Here is a 14,016-nt window from a genome sequence, read left to right as displayed (position 1 = left end):
TATCTGAATTTTTGTAAAGCCGAAGCTCTTTCCCTTCAACTTTAGTCTAATAGTACATAATTTTATCTATCCACTGTTCAGGGTGACGTTGTTAAATTGAAAGATCCCTTCTAGTTTGTATTGTCTGTAAAATTGGCTGAGAAAATATGTATTATTTCATTGGCAATATTAGCCAAGGAAGATCCTTCTGGATTTTTTTACAATCTAGTTACCTGCAGTGATTGAAATCTGAGATGAGTTTCTGCTAACAATTATTACCTGATTGCTATCGGTATATTCACAGTGGTAAGTCAGAATCCTTAAACAATTTTTACAGTCTAAATAGGAAATCACATTCAAAATGATGCTTAAAAATAAATTTGGCTCGCATACATTTTCTTTTTTTTTCCCCCTGTAAGATCATGTTAAAAATGACGTGTGTTTAGTGACTGCATCAACTGCACATGAAGTATTACAGCAGAGAAGAAGTTTCCTGATTTTGGCAAGACAATTACTACAGTAAGGGGACAATAGCATTTCTCGAAACATCCTTCTTTGCACATACAAAAGATCTTCACTGTCTTTTGCAGTCATAGGTTACGTAAGCTACTAAGTAAACATGACGACACATAAAATAAACATTTTTTAACATTAAACATATGTTAACTCTTGTAAAGAGATAACGGGAACTGCAGATGCTGGAGAATCCAAGATAATAAAATGTGAAGCTGGATAAACACAGCAGGCCAAGCAGCATCTCAGGAGCACAAAAGCTGACGTTTCGGGCCTGGACCCTTCATCAGATGAAGGGTCTAGGCCCGAAATGTCAGCTTTTGTGCTGCTAAGGTGCTGCTTGACCTGCTGTGTTCATCCAGCTTCACACTTTATAATCTTTAACTCTTGTAAATTCTGTTTTTTGTTTCAATCTCTGCCAATGCATTGCTCACATTTTCATTTCATTATGCTTGTTCCTGGTGGTGTTGTATGTATATGTGTTGTTGTTAGCGGCTCCTCTGGCATCTGCTTGTCCCTTAGGTGTAATTCCTTCACTGGGGATTGTCATTGAATGCTGTGGCTGGGGTAACTGTTTTGCTGCTCCATTCTTTTGCAGGGCGATAGTGGACCTCTGGCACTGATGTCTATTCTGCGCTCTACGTAGAGGTAGTAACATTATTTCTTCCAATCTGCTGCCTGCAGTGAAGGAACAGCTTCTCTAACTAGGTATAGATGTTTGTGGTTCTACCAACGTATTTAGTTTTTAACAATTATTGCAGGTAATTGAGGTGGCAACTGCTCTACTACAACTTATCACATGGGCCGTTGAGAATGTTACATGTTTGAAGCTTGATTTGCTCTCCAATGCCTAGTACTGGAAAGACTTGGCAGTTTCATCAAGGCAAAATTTTGATGTTTCTCTTTGGTTGCATCACATGCCTGTTCTGACAATAGTTCTTTCCCCAGCTGAAGAATTGTACGGATACTATGGAGCAATAGGCCTTGGACAGGACTGCTTTTCATGCTGCAATAAATATACCTCTTGACTCAAAAGTTGCCTTTTTATGTCTTTGCTACATTTGCTCAATGTTATTATGATCTTTTTACTGATCTTCCCTGCCACAAGATCTTTTGTAGTTGACTGGAGATAATGTGAAGACAATGTATGATGTTGAATATCTCAATCTTAGATGAAGTGGCAGAACTTTTCATTCACCATATCTCACCTACTCCAGCACTTAATATGCTCAAAATTGACTGAACATTTCAATGCCATTTACCCACATTATCTCCATAATCCTTTATACCATTGATCACCAAAACTCTCTAAGTATACTCAAAGAATGAGCTTTCATCACCATCTGGATCAGAGATGTCCAAATAGTTTACAACCCTCTGAGTGAAGAGTTTTCTCCCCCTGAGTAAAGATCGTTCACTTTTCTCTATGGAGTTTTGCTTATTTTTGTCTTATATTATGTAATAACCTTATGTTTTGTTGTTTAAGAACAACTGCAGTCTTGTGTGAACTTGTTTCAGTTACTAAGTACCACATCAGACACTGAATAAGAATTAAATATATGGTCTATCAAGTCAAGTTTGGATCCTAGCACATTGCTTTCACAATTATTGCTTGCATTTCTGATACAAATGTCATCTCATTAGAATGTGGAGGCAGTTCTTTGCTATTAGTACAAACCTACGTACTTTACATCAGACATCTTCTAATGCGCCCTTTTCTTTTGCAGTTTCAAGTTCACCTAATAAAGGTAGTCACTCTAGAACCTGGTTGGCTTCTAAATCTGAAATGACTTCTTCCACTGTGCCTCCACATTCACAGAATAGCAGATTATTCATGACAGCTTCCACTCCAAGAAGATCACTGACTATCTCATGCTGCCTGCGTTCATAGGCTTCTGTAAAAGTGGAACTGCCAAATATCATATGTATCCATCTGTTTCTCTTGACTGTAATGTAGTAGAAAACTTAGTTTTTTGTCCAGCTTCATTTGCCAATGGCCATGTTTTGAATCAACAATAGCAAAGTCCTTGGACTTGGCAAGTTATGGCAAAATTTCTCGAATGGTTAGCGTGGGGTCATGAGATTTCTTCAAAGTTGTGTTGACAGTCTTTAGAAATACGCATAAATCAGTTTTCCAAGTCGTTTCTCTGTGGCCATGCTGTTACCAACCTGTAGGAGGTGTTAATATCTTGATTACTGCCTTCCTTTCTTTTTCAATCTTATGTTCAGGCTGTGTTTAAAGGTAGTTGGGACTCTCCTCACAGATGCTTTATTGACTTCACACTCATCCACATTGAGATAATATTCACAAAAAGACATCCAAGACTTGTAGAAAAAAAAATCTAAGAAATCATTTAGAAGCTGTTCAGCAGTCTTCAGCTTTGTGGCTGGCAGAACAACCAGACTGAAACTTATGTTTTCTTGGCTAGGTGTGAGCCACATCAAATTTGTTGGGGAATTCTCCCCTAGAGGCTGAACGTGTTTTCATGCTGTATCTTATCAATCTCAGTACATGATTTGACGTTCTTGTTCATGACTTCCAGGGTGCACTGCCAGTGCATTAGAGAGGTGCCAGGGTGGTCATGAATGGTTGGCAAATGCCAAATGCAAAAATCCATGGAGAAAGAGTATGTGTGGCTGGAACCAGTGGAATGTACCCTCATCATACACGATGTGAAGATTCTCTGGAACAACTGGTGAGCTGAATTTTGATTTCTGTGTTGATTTTTCTCAATGTTGAGCCTGTTTGGCAAAAATTGAAAGCTGAATATTTATTAGGCAAGTTGATGTGACCATAATGCTCTTTCTTCAGTGGTGATAACAAGGTAGCAATGTTTATATGCTCAAGCTTGTTTTGTTATTTCTGTTGGTGTTGCATAGCTTTGTCACAAAGGTTGAAAAGTATCCAAAAAATCCAATCTGTCTCACATTGCTTTTCATTTCCACAGCAGCAGGGAGTTTGAAAGTGTACAGCATATTGACTTACCTATGAATTCAAAGTTGCAGAAGGCTTTCATTTTTACTTCTCTCATGCCGCTTCTTTCAGTCACTAGCTCGTTTACAGACCAGAAAATCCAACATATTTTTGACAGGGCATTCCTTGCTGCCTTTGTTTTTACAGTAGATAGCTTTCCTGCAGTTCTGAGATATCACACATTTTCAGCTGTACCATGCTATAAGTTATGGCTGATCCAGATTGCACAGAAAGGCACTTACACCAGAGACACTCATTACATGACTATGGAGAAACAGTCAGTACAATCACACATCTCCAAACACATCACATGGAAAGAATTCTTTGAGAATGGACACCTGGCCGATAAAAGTATTCAGTAATGTCTGTCACACCATTTTCTCACGTAGCCCACAAATTGTACATTGTAGCCCAATTATATTTCCTAAAATATTTTAAGTCAGAGTTAATATAATACAGTACTGCTCAGAGCTCAATATACAATTGGCAGAAAGGAATACAGATACCAATTTGCTCTTATTGTAATATTACAGAATGGAATGCTTCCCAGAAGTAAACTTTATCATTCTGGGCTAAATGTTACAGAATTTAAAACCCAAATTGCTGTTTATGGATGCAAATTAAAATGTGAAATCGAGCAATGTTTGCAACAGTCATATTAGGCAAGTACTTTGCTGCGCTTTTGTGTATGGTGCTTTGTGACAACTGAGCAACACAGCAAAGATAAAACATTTATTGCATCTGTTACTTTATTAGCAATACAACTCCATAAACAATATATCAGCATGTGACAATCTGGAAAACTAACAGAAAGCTGCAAGATATATCGAAGAGTTGACCCAAGAAGGAAGGTGGTTATGCATTGCTTGTGATTATGATAATGTTATACGCAATATTTTGTTATTTATACTGGAAAATGTACCTGAAAGCTTGGAAGGACATTTATAAGTTGAATACACAAAGATGTTGGAAGTATTGGCAAATTCTGAGGCACTGTGTCCATCATGAGAGACAATCTGTCCATAGGTGCATAACTTTGGTAAATGCACAGGGCAAATAAATAACAGCCTTAACCTACTCATGATATGCACAATGCGTAACATTATGCCGACCCTTAGGACCATGCTGGCATTTATGCACCTGTGTTTCTAGCACCTTATTGTATGGCAATAAAATGCGAAGCTCGTTATTCAACCTTCAATAGCTGTAATGCATTACAGTTAAATCCTGGCAGGACAAATTCTAAATGTGGCATACCTCAAAAAAGCAGAGATTCCAAATTTGTTGGCACTCACCAAAAAGAGGTGACTGGATTTTCTGTATGATGATCGCAGCCAGAGCCTAACGACCAGTAAAACACTCAAAAGATTGTGCTTCAAAGATAGTCATAAACATGACATGAAGCCCGAAACATTGACTGTTACTCTAGGGAAATGGTTGACAGATGCCACCAAAATGCCCAGCAGCTACAGTTCTTGTGAATGTATGCAAATACTAAAACAATAATGAAGCAACATTTGGTAGGTAAATAGAAACAGAAGAATGACCTGAGACAGCCAATCCATACCAATTAGAGGCACGAGCAGGGTGAGAAGTCTAATTCAAGCAGGCAGCATCACTTAGGGGAACAGGCAAGGTGAGGATCCCTAAATAGGCATTCAGCATTACTTAGAGGAGCAGGCAAGAAAAGATCCCATGGCAAGCACTTAGTGATAAGGGTAGATTCATTAGTCTATTTCCTGTTCTACTTCTGGTAAAGGGGCTAATTGTTTTGATAGTCTCTGGTAAGTGGCTTAATCATTACTGTTCTTACACATAACACATAACACAGAATACAAAATAAACAAAGTGATAAGTTTAATAAAGTATCTAAAACACATCAAAAGCAAGTGATTAATATAGTTAAATAAGTAAAACTCAAAGGTTAGCAGTTCAGGTGATGTGTCAAAACTACAGTGTATGGGCACTTCTGGATATTTGATTTGATTTGATTTATTGTTGTCACATACACCAAGATGCAATGGAAAGTATTGTTTTGCATGCTGTACAGGCAGATTGTACGCTACAAAGTGCATCAAGTAGCAGAACAGAGTGTTTCAGTGTTACAGCTGCAGAGCTGGTACAGAGGAAGAAATCATTATTAACATTTGACAATTCCATTCAGAAGTCTGTTAACAGTAGGGAAGAAGCTGTTCTTGAATCTATTTATACGTGTATTCAAATTTTTGTATTTTCTGCCCATGGAAGATGGTGGAAGAGAGTATAATCAGGCCGCCAGTCCAATAAGTAATCCCCCATCACTACCCTCTGTCCCCGACCTTCAAGGCAATTTTGTGTCCAAGTGGCTAGCTGAGTTCCATGTGATCTCACATTGCTAACCAATCTACCATTCAGAACCTTGTCGAAGGCCTTGCTGAAGCCCACACAGACAACATCCACTGCTCTGCTTTTCTAATTTTCTTTGTAATTTCTTCAAAAGACTCAGTCAAGTTAGTGAGGCACAATTTCTCGCAAACCCACGTTGACAATCCCTAATAAGTCCCTGTTTTTCCAAATACATGTAAACCCTGTCCCGCAGAAGCCTCGCCAACAATTTACCACCAGTGACTACGGGCTCATTGTCTTCTTCACACATATCGCAGTTAAGTGAATAATGCAGAACAGGTTTCAATTTTGATTAATTGGCGTGATCGGAAAATAGGGCATAGCTGTACTTCTGAGATAAATCATTTACTGTCAAAAGCCTTTAACCCAGCTTTTCCAGATACAGACATGTTCTCATTACTTTATATATGGCATATTTACTTGATGCCAGAAATATATTTTATTATAAATATAATTTCATTTTGTACATTTTTAACTACATTTTGTAAAATTGATCAGAATAAGCAAGCAATTTATCTCACAGAAAATACATGATACACATTCACACAGCACAAGGAGAGATCTTGCATACCTCTGTAAATCATATGCTGCTAATCCAAAACTATTGCGAATATCGCTTCTGATTTAAATTTGATGAAGACCCTAAGTTAACCGTTCCTTCAAATAAGTACTTCTCCGTGGTCCCAAAGTGGAGCCAGTTAGAGATGTTAGTTTCTGAATGTTAATTTATGCATGGCTCTGAACAAGCTTATTTTTATGAAGAATGGTACATTTGAAAAGGCTTGAGACGAGTAATCTGGACTGCCTTATTTTGACAGTTTATGGAAAAGACAGTGAGACTCCTTTTTTTAAAAAAATTAAGAAAAAACACATTGAAAAACCATTTGAATTAAGCTAAGTAAATAGCCATACCTGCAGAGCTCCTTGATTTAAATGAAGTCATATATTTTCAGCTAACTGCTAGATAATTGGAAATCATCTGCCTAGGCTTTATCACTGTATTGGGCATTGTTTGGAATTCAGTTGGAATACAATGCTTTGACAGACAGAAAGCACCCAATTCAGCTGTGAATACTCCCTCTTTTGGGCCAGCGTCAATTCTGGACATCAGCTTGGGTCTTGTTGGGCATTGAGTCAAAGATATCTCTCACATTCAGGCTAGGGTGTGGGACATGATTAGCGAGGGCTAAACTGCATGATCCTTCTGGATTAGATGGCTTCAGTCAGTTGGAGAGAGATGGTTCAGCTGGACATAAAGTAGAGATAGGGTGTTTGTGCCTATCTGTGGTACTGTCAAGGCTGCAGGTAGTTCAAGTCTGGCAATTGATTTGATTGCATTCACTGGCTGAGGGTTGTTTACAGTCACAGGAGGCAACTGAATAGGCAGGATGTGATCTGGCAGAGTACGGGAGGAGACTGCACAGTCTCAAAGGGATAGGTTGTCAAGGCAAATTATGGTCACTCTAGTCTTGAAATGGGGTTGGTGTAGGATTAGCAAAATCACCAGCACCTCAATACTAAGGGGCTCCAAGGAAATTGACGTAACATAAAGGTCTCAACCAATAGGAGGAAGCTAAAGGTTCAGTGTGGAAACAGGGATTGAGATATAATAGGTGAGGTGAATAATGGAGTCTGGTGTCAATTATCTCCATGCAACGTGGCATTTTAAATCAAAGTTTATAAGATTAATTTGATTTTTGTTACAGTGTCCTTCAAGGGCCTGAGCCCTTTTAACTTATTTCAATTCAGTTTAATTTGTTTCAAGATTTGTTCTTTTAACAGTATCTCATACTATTCAATTCTGGGCCAATCTCCTGAAACATTGAGTGAGAGTTTATTATTGCCTGATTGCAATCTTGAGCTCTCAGGTCAAGAGGTGTCAATGGAGCAGGAGACATTCACTCAAAACCTTCCTGTGAGATGTGAGAGTAATCTCTGTGAGGGAAAAGCCAGAGCTTCATTAGGAATGATGCAAGGGCTAAAGCTTCTCCTCACTAAGAGAGTGTACTCTGACTTAATGGTATCGCATGTTTGTTGAAAATGCATGGCAGAGGTCAACCCAGCAGTCACACTTGTTCCTGGTGAACATTATCAAGTTTTCCAACATACTGAGATTGATTCTTACACCCTCATTGTCCCTGCTGTAATGCAAAATGTAACAATCCTTTGAGCCTTTAATTGCAGCCTTACAATGTCTAAGCATTCTGACTCACAATGTTTCCAATGTTATGGGATGTGTATGATGAATGCGTTCCCTCCATGTGCCTTCACAAATTCTAGTAAATTGGCATGTGACTTGTTCATTATCCATCCCACAGACTTAAATGTTCCAATGTGGCTTTGAGAGGAAATGGGGAGACACTCCCAACCTGGAGCCTGTAGATGCATGACAGACCCCATCACTTCCATGAGGTGAAGGTACAGGATCCATCATTTGGACATTCCAGGTTTCTGTTCCTCTCCTGGACTTTGTCATCATCTTTGGTTTCCCCAGGATTAATCTCCAGTGCCTTGACTGTGATCCCCAACATTAAGGTGTGCAGTTTCCTAATGGATGAGACAATGTCTGTTCACCCATTTTGTTGATTGTGAGAGAGGTTCCAAGGTGCACAACTGAAATGCAACACACTCTTTTGGTTAAAGATGCTCTCCATCTTTCAATTCATACTCAGACAGTAAGACTCCAACAGATATTAGAATAGTGCAAGTGAGTGTATATTTATATGCGGATTGTATACAATGATGGAACACCTGCACCTCCAATACAAATTTATAAGGATTTTTTTCATCTCCCTCCCACTATGTTTAGACTCAGGCCCGATATTCACAGCTCAGGTAGAGTGGCCCTGCTGCCTGATGTGCCCAAGCGACCATGAAGACTTTGGGGACTCTGGGTTGAGAGGCCCTCAGCCTGATTAGAGTCATCAGTGGCCCACCTTCCTTATCCTGGAGCTACTGGAGGAAATGAGACCACTGGCACTGTTAGGTGGATGATCAGGACACCTTTCAAGTATCCTGAGAAGAATCTCCAGGGGTGCATACCTACTGCCCTCCTCCCTGTGGGTGCCAGCTGTCACTACTCTATCTCATTGAGAAGAAATGTCATGCAGAATGTGGTTGAGGTGCCTCATCTTTCCCTCTCCCTGCTATTGATACTGAGCACCCATGGCCACAGTGTTGGAGATGTAGGTCTGAACCCAGGTCACTGAGCAACCTTCTAGATTTGGTTTAATGGATGGGTGTCATTTTGGGTACATGGGGACAAATGCCTCCAATGGGCACAGGTCGACCACTCTTGCTCAATATCTGTCCACTGCTGAACTGCTAGCTTCATTTGAGATCACACCTGCTGCAGATATGAGCAGGGGTGAGGCAGTTAGGTGACCAGCCAATATCTCCACTCTATATTACCCATAAATTGGAACATAGGTAGAGAGTAGGCAGTAAGGTGGCAGGCAGGCCAAAATCTGCTTTATACAAGTCTCCCACTCCCTTCAATCTCACCAGCTGGGAGTATCAAATCCCACTCATTGAGTCACTATGGCATTGAATGAGGCCATTTGGTGCACTGCATCCAAGCTGGTTACCTGTAAAGAAATACTAGCCCAATGCTTCATTAGTATCTCTATAGAAGCATGTAATTAAACATTCAATTGAAATGGTCAAGTATACTTTCTAAAAATCTGTGCTGACTTTTCTAATTACTCAAAATGCTCTTTGACTCTTCCCTTCATTATTGGTTGCAGTATGACTGATCTTAAAATGATTGACCTGCAGGCATTGTAAATATCTTTACACCCTTTCTTTCACACCCTCTTGTGGCATATTGGGATTGCCCCTACCTCTAGACCAGGAGACTCAGGTTCAAGTCACACTTGGTCCAGAGGCATGTAGTAGCAACTCTGAGCAGGTTGATTAAAAATGCTTTATTTAATAAGGATGGGTCCTCTTGTGGTGCAATGGTATTGTCCCTACACATGGGCTGAGAGACCAAAGTTCAAGTTCCCCTTGCTCCAGAGTTGTGCAATAACTCCTCTTAGCAGGTTGCTTAGAAAAATAGGCAAATTTAAGAAAAAAAAAACTTCAGTGAGAATGACAACTCTTATGGTGCAGTGGTAGCATCTCTATTCAGGACTAGGAGCCCCAGGCTCAAGTGCCACCTCTTCTAGATGGGTGCAATAACACTTCTGAACGGGTTGCTTAGAAAAATGGGTCAATTAAAACATAATAATAATTTAGGATCTATTTTAACCATTTGCCCACGGGAAACAGAATAGCAAGATCTTGAATAAGGATTTTGAAAGAACATGAGAACATTAGAAATTGGGACAGTTTTGGACATTAAGACCTGTCAAGCATATACTGCTATTCAATCTGATCCTGGCTGGTCCTCTGCCTCAACTAAATCCAATCCCCATCTCCCTTGATTACCTGAGTGATCAAAAACATCCCTCTCAGTGGTAAATATATTCAATGATGGGCATCCACAATCCTCTGAAATAGAAAACTCCAAACCCTACTATCCCTTTGAGGAGAGAAACCTTCCATTTCAGTTTTAATCAACCCATTATCCTGAAACTGTGCTATGGTGTTCCAAATTATTCAGCAGTGAGAACAACTTCTCAGTATCTACCTTTTCAACCACTTTCAGATTGTTGTGTATGCCATTCTTCAAAGTTCTAGAGTATAGATTCAATGTACACAACTTCTCATCATCAGAGAATGCATCCATTTCAGGAAACAAGGTACTGAACCTCCACTGTTTACCCCCATATCCTAACTTCAATAGGGAGTCCTCAAACTATGCACAGTATTCCAGATTAATCTCATCAAAGCTTGTTAACCTTCCTTCATCCTAATAAATGCAAAATATTGTGGATACTGAAAATCTGATATTAAAAACAAAAGATGGTGGAGAAATTTGACAGACCTGGCAGCATCTGTGGGCAGAAAATCAGAGTTATTGTTTCAAGCCTAGTATGCTCAGTTCTGAAGAAGGGTCACTGGACCTGAAACAGTAGCTCTGATTTTCTCCACATATACTGCCAGGCCTGCTGAGATTTTTCAGCAATTTCTGTTTTTATTGCTAATATGACTCTTTATGGAACCATTCCAATGAAAGTTCATTAGGCTCAGCAGTTGATTTCTCTCTCCACAGATGCTACTAGATCTGTTGAGATTCTCCAGATTTTTCTGTTTTAATTCCATATTCTTGAACTTCAATCACCTTGCAAGAAAGAAAACTATCCATTTGCCTTCCTATTTGCTTGTCATACATGTTTGTTAACTTCTGGCATTCCTCGTATGAGTACACCCAACTTCTTCTGAGCATCAGGGTTTAAAATTTTCACCCCTTTTTAAAACACTTCTGCAAGTCTATTCTTCTAAACTGAATAAGTGCTACTGCCAGTGGGGTGGCGGCATTTTGAAATATTTAATGCTGAAATTACTTACGCTTTGTGATACTCCACAATAGCTCCAAATGCCCTCAAGCTGGCAAATCCTGAACTCCAGCTTAAGCAGCACCTGTGTTTCCCTCAAGACATAAGGAAGTGCTATGAAATTCCCATGCAGTGCAGGAATTACAAACAACTGGTTTCATGATTTAGTCATTCATATCTAAGAAGAAAATCTCTAGTCCCTCTTTAACGAATGAGTGTAGTACCTTGTACAAATTATTTGGTTTTATTATTGTCTCTAGGTTTCTCTATGTTAATACCCTTAATGACTTAATACCATTGATGACTATGGGGAATACTGTCTTTGCCTACAGAGAGAAAAAAACACTTAAAAACTCACTGAGCAATAAGCACCTGCTAATCTCCACTGTCACTAGTTGCTTCATTTTGGAAAACCCCTTTTTTTTACCCACACCACCCTGTTGCCTCAACCACTTTGTTTGGCCAACTGTTCATGTTTTCTAAAAAGACCAGAGCAAATGCAATTTCGCTCATTGCATCAAAATGCCTTCATTTACCAAATTCTCTTTGTTAACAACCCATTAAAGAGACTTCTGTTTCAGTGGTACACATTGAAAAATTAGATATTTTTCTTTCTGTTGCATTTTTCCCACTTTTAAACGTAACGATTTTTTTTTGAATCCATTTTACTTTGTTTACCCAACTTGACTTTTAATTCACTTAACCTCTTTTCAATCCTTCCTCATTCTACTCTGAGCCCTAAATCCTACCTATTAAGCCAATAACCTTTTTCCAAATTATTAATCCAGTCAGCTCTGCAGTAACTGCCTGAGGCTTAACCAAAGAGTTTTCAATTTCACTGTTGCATTTGACCTAAAGCGTTCATTCAAAGATAAATCTGTATCGTAATTAAGACAACCTATTTCCAACTCTGTCCTTAAAGCAGTTGAAATCATCCTCCACAACTTTGTTCCCTTTAGACTGCAGTATTCCAAGGCATTCCTAGCCAGTTTGTTACATTATATCCTATGTCAACTTTAGGTCTTTGAATCTCTTTTATCTTTTCCTTAACTTGGACCAAGTCCTGTTCACACTTTATCCTTGTGTATATTAGCTCTGAAATGAGAAACACCTCTAAGCTCCCTCAAAGTTGCCACCCAAGTGGATAAGGTTGTTAAGAAAGCATATGGTGTTTTGGCTTTCATTAACAGGGGGATCGAGTTTAAGAGCCGCGAGGTTATGCTGAAGCTCTACAAAACCCTGGTGAGACCGCACTTGGAATATTGTGTCCAGTTCTGGTCGCCCTATTATAGGAAAGATGTGGAGGCTTTGGAGAGGGTGCAAAGGAGGTTTACCAGGATGCTGCCTGGACTGGAGGGCTTGTCTTATGAGGAGAGGTTGACTGAGCTTGGACTTTTCTCTCTGGAGAGAAAGAGGAAGAGAGGTGACCTGATCGAGGTGTACAAGGTAACGAGAGGCATGGATAGAGTCGATAGCCAGAGACTTTTCCCCAGGGCAGGATTGACTGCCACGAGAGGCCCTAGCTTTAAGGTGTTAGGAGGAAGGTATAGAGGAAACATCAGAGGGAGGTTCTTCACCCAGAGAGTTGTGAGCGCATGGAATAGTTTACCAGTGGTAGTCATGGAAGCGGAGTCATTAGTGACATTTAAGTGACTGCTGGGCATGCACATGGACACCAGTGAATTGAGAGGAATGTAGGTTAGGTTATTTTATTTTTGGCTTAGGATTATTCTATGGCACAACATTGTGGGCCGAAGGGCCTGTACTGTGCTGTACTTTTCTACGTTCTATGTTCTATGTTCTAGTTTAGAATTTTCATCCTTATTTTGAAATCCATCCAAGGCCTTGTGCTTCTCTGTCTCTGTAAGCTCTACTTATTACCCTCCAAGATTTCTGTCCGTCTCCAATTATGGAGCATATTTTGAGCATCCTAATTTTAATAATTCCTCTATTGGCCTTTAGCTGTAGCCACCGTAAGATGCGGAATTCCCTCGCTAATCTTGTCTGCCTCTCTACATCCCTTTCATTCTTTAGAACACTTGCTAATGACCAAGTACTTGATCAATGGTCCCAAAATCATCTTATGTCAAGTCATGTTTCATACTTCTCCTGTGAAGTGTCTCATGATATTTTACTACATTAAAGTTGCCAAATATATATATTTTGTTGATGAGTCAAACAGTTGACAAGTAGAGAAGGTATGTAATTGATCCATTTGATGTAATCAGTCTTAAGCCTAATCCTAACTCAATTATTACACTTATTGCACAAGAGGAGCTGACAGAGTTGACCAATGTCTTTCTCAAGATTTTTATCTTCGAGGTACCTTCTTTTAAACAGGCTGAAAAGAATGCAACACTACCATTCACAGTGGGGAGGGAGACAGCTGCATTCATTCAGCACAGAAAGCTTTGATGGTCATAAATCTGGCATTCCATGCCAATGTTCTGCTCTGTAGCAGCAAAGATATTATTTAAATGCAAGATGGTTTGGTTGTGTTAGCATCCAGGCTGCCTGGTGTGAGCCTTGAGCATAGTGTTCTGGCCCAGAGGCTGGAATATTATAGCTGAATTGTTGGTCATACCATCTAGATGTTAGCAAGCCTTTGGAAGTCAAAACAGTATTTAAAGACCATATGTTAGTCTCCAGGAGCTGACCACACCTGGTGTGTGCTCAAACTGTTCACTTTCAATTTCAAAGGCTACAGTGCTGCCTAGGCACAAA

At 39.6% G+C, this 14,016-nt stretch overlaps 1 long non-coding RNA gene across 2 annotated transcripts in view; it reads left to right on the top strand.

Annotated features, from left to right (window-relative positions):
* Window positions 1-1,088: 1,088 nt before the first annotated feature.
* The window catches only part of LOC125455893 (uncharacterized), a 58,052-nt gene continuing 45,124 nt past the window's right edge, over window positions 1,089-14,016 (top strand). For both annotated transcript variants that reach the window (XR_007248333.1, XR_007248334.1), the window contains exons 1-2: window positions 1,089-1,200; window positions 3,036-3,188. This is a non-coding gene — a long non-coding RNA (uncharacterized LOC125455893). The remainder of the gene's footprint in view (window positions 1,201-3,035; window positions 3,189-14,016) is intronic.

Source organism: Stegostoma tigrinum, chromosome 10, assembly GCF_030684315.1.
Source record: "Stegostoma tigrinum isolate sSteTig4 chromosome 10, sSteTig4.hap1, whole genome shotgun sequence".
Lineage (NCBI taxonomy): Eukaryota > Metazoa > Chordata > Chondrichthyes > Orectolobiformes > Stegostomatidae > Stegostoma > Stegostoma tigrinum.
Note: the sequence above shows the minus strand (reverse complement) of the source record. Positions and strands in the feature narration are given on the sequence as shown.